This window comes from Tupaia chinensis, unplaced genomic scaffold, assembly GCF_000334495.1.
Source record: "Tupaia chinensis unplaced genomic scaffold, TupChi_1.0 Scaffold140464_1, whole genome shotgun sequence".
Taxonomy (NCBI): Eukaryota; Metazoa; Chordata; class Mammalia; order Scandentia; family Tupaiidae; genus Tupaia; species Tupaia belangeri.
The window spans coordinates 20,248-23,344 of NW_006200341.1; the positions used below are offsets into that span (position 1 = coordinate 20,248).

Here is a 3,097-nt window from a genome sequence, read left to right on the forward strand (position 1 = left end):
TGGGTACCCAACAGAATCCACAGTGGTAATAAAGGTTATGTTTAAGATGACTTAGCTAAAACAATTCCAGAGTGCCACTGGCAGAATTCACACCAAAGAGGTGGCGCTTTCAATACTATCTTCTGGAAGAACAGACAGGTCTTCAAGGCATGAGAGTTCAAACAGGGGCCATTTAAATAGGCAGATTATCCATGGCTAATGTATTTAAATGGAGGCCTGTGGGCAGACATTCAATGATTCAGTGGCCTACATAGACCTTACAGTTTCCTTCCAAATGTCAAATATCAGACCACGCCTGCTGTAAAAGTCTTAGGTATTTCCGATGGTTTCTGAATAATCTGCAGGAAGCTCTGACTTTGCTGTATAGAATTTGATATATGTGTCCACCATTAAACCCAGATCATGTTTTATATCAAAATTTATGTTAAGCAAAGCTAGGTTACTCGACCTTTGGTCTGTCAAAGTGTTCCTCAAGTATGCTTTGAGACGCTTCGGTCCATTCTCATAGCGCTCGTTCTCAACCTTCATCACAGGAAGGATGCACAGGACCTTCAGCAGTGCGTCCACATTAGGGAAGAACTTGATGTCGGGCAGATGGAGGGCCTCGTAAATAGTGGAGGGAAGTTCTATGTCCTTCCCTCTGTGTTTCCATTTGATTCTCCAACAATGAAGCTCGGCTGAGAGCGTGTCAGGATTGGGCAGGTCACTTCTGTACATGTCGGCATGGTGTTCCTCTGACGTGTTGAACTTAAGCTGTCCCATGACTGAGGGTACCAGAGACAAGCATTTAAGAGCTTTGAGGTGCTGTTCTGAGAAGATATCTTTAAGCTCCTGAATAATATGCTCCACTGTCGGAACACTCAGGGTCTCTTTATAGTAACTCTCTGAGGTTAGTTGAGATTCCAAGTTACCTTGCTGAGCTCTGCGAAATTTCCCAGGGAGTTTCATTTGAAGATCGAGTTTGGTTGCCAAATTGGTGGCTTCTTCAAACCCCAACTCATGATAAACCTGGATATTTTCCATCACTTGGTTGAGTGAATGCAGTACGGCAGTCAAGCCGCTGGCTGCAAAGAAGACATCGGAGGTGTGCCCCTGCAGATTTTTCCCAAAGGCTCTTGTAAAAGACAGGACATTTTTAAGAACAACAATGGGAACAATGAAATCAAAATCTGTTACTGCACTACAGAGCACAGAATGCTCTGCCAGCTATACAGTTGTTCCATCCAATATTTGTGTCACTATTTATAGCATCTAAACATAAAACAAGTGCTTGCAAGAGATCCACTAAAATATCAAAAGCATCATGCCTCCCTGTCCACCGAGAACGGCAAATTTCCTTCAGTTCTTTGCCCCTTTCTTCATTGTTCTGAAAAAGAACAGAAATCACATTGTCAAGTTCTAAAAGCAGTTGCGGTGATCGATGGAAAAAGGAAGAAACTTCCTCGATTGTCCCCAGTGCCACAGACACTCCCATAATGGGCACTGATTTTGCCAACCACATGTTTAAGGCACACGAAGAACAGAGTGTATAGATGGCTTGGGGATATTTCTCTAACAGTCTAGAAGCAACAACTTTCATTTTCGAAGAAAATCCGCTGGACACGATGTAAGCCTGGCCACGACAATACTCCATATTCAACCCCCATTTCTCGGTTATCGTAGTGTGAAATTTCACAGCCCAAATTTCCGCATTGGCTTCAGAAGGCAGGAAAGCCACAAACTCCTCTCTCAAGTTATGAGATTCATCGACGAACCTCACCAGCACAGGCAGCTGCTCCTCCCCAGCGATGTCCACCACGTCGTCAGTGATGATGGAGAAGAAGTGTGAGTCCCTCACCTCCCTGAGTGTCTCCTCGCGGATGCAGCTCTCGCAGATCTCCAGCATCTGTTTCTGCTGTGTTTTCCAACCGAACCATGTGTTGACTGCTGTCGTTGCAAAGCGCTTTCGCAGGACTCCAGCAGGGCTTGAAAGTAATCAGGAGTGAAGAGACCACCTGGAATCTCATCAGCCTCGTGTCCATCCAGAGGTATGTTTTGTTTTCCCATCAGAATCAAAATTTCGAATAAAGATTTTTAAGTATTCTTTGTTCTCCTCTTCCAGGGTCAAAGGTAGAATGTCCTCATTCGGTTCTTCACCCTCCCCTCCTCCGCACTGGGGTTCTGGGCGTTGCTGTTATTTGTCTCTTTGTGTTTTTGCTCCTGTTCGGAAGTCTCGTCAATTTTTTTCCTGTTTAAGTGTCCTGATTTCATCTTCACTCAATTCTTTTATTCGTTTTCTATGTCTGCTATGGGGATTGTTCAGATGACTGGTGAGATCAAATAGTGTTGGTATTGCATTATCTCGAAGAACTGTTCTATAAGGGCCAGTTCTACAGATCACTGAGGTCTCAAAGGGTTTGGCACATAATCGATAATGTTTATTTAGTTGATCAGGTGTTTTGTCTTCTAAGTCTGCTCTCCTACAATTCTCTACCCACTTCTGGCATCTGGCTGGGTCACGCGGGAAACTGGAAAAAGCCAGGTCCCACTGGGTGCTCTTCCCCTTGCAGTTGGGGGCCACGCAGAAGTTCGGCATCGTCTCCGCCCGCCGGTGCCTGGCTCCCTTGCCCGGCCCAGACGGGCGGGCAGCAACCCTGAACAGGCTGGGAGGGGAGCCGGGCCGCCCCATGTGCCACATTTTTTTTTTTTTGAGAGGTTTTTTGCTATAAGGGCGTGGGCGCTCGCCAGACAGACAGAGAGAGACATAGAGACAGAAAGCGAGAAATCACCCCCCCCAAGGGGGATGGTCACGCCGCAATCCCTTCTCCTCCATTCTCCTCTGGGGATCTTGGGCATGCACGCACACGTGCCCGGCGTGAGTTTTAAGCCACCGGGTCCGGGACACGAACCACAGTCAGCAACGTGGAAGTCCAGCGACATAGTCATACGCTAACTGCTGGTTCCCCATGTGCCACATTTTTAAAATCCCATCATCTGTCCTTGGACATTTGGGTGAATTCCCACTCTTAGCAGTTGTGAATAATGGTGTAATAAACATGAATGTGCAAGTGTTTTTATGTCTCCCTATACTCTGTCAATACCTACCAGGGTAATTATG

General features: G+C 46.2%; 1 pseudogene; it reads right to left on the reverse strand.

The window, feature by feature from the left end:
* Nucleotides 1-309: 309 nt before the first annotated feature.
* Nucleotides 310-2,575, reverse strand: LOC102489454 (52 kDa repressor of the inhibitor of the protein kinase pseudogene; annotated as a pseudogene).
* Between the last annotated feature and the right edge of the window lie 522 nt (nt 2,576-3,097).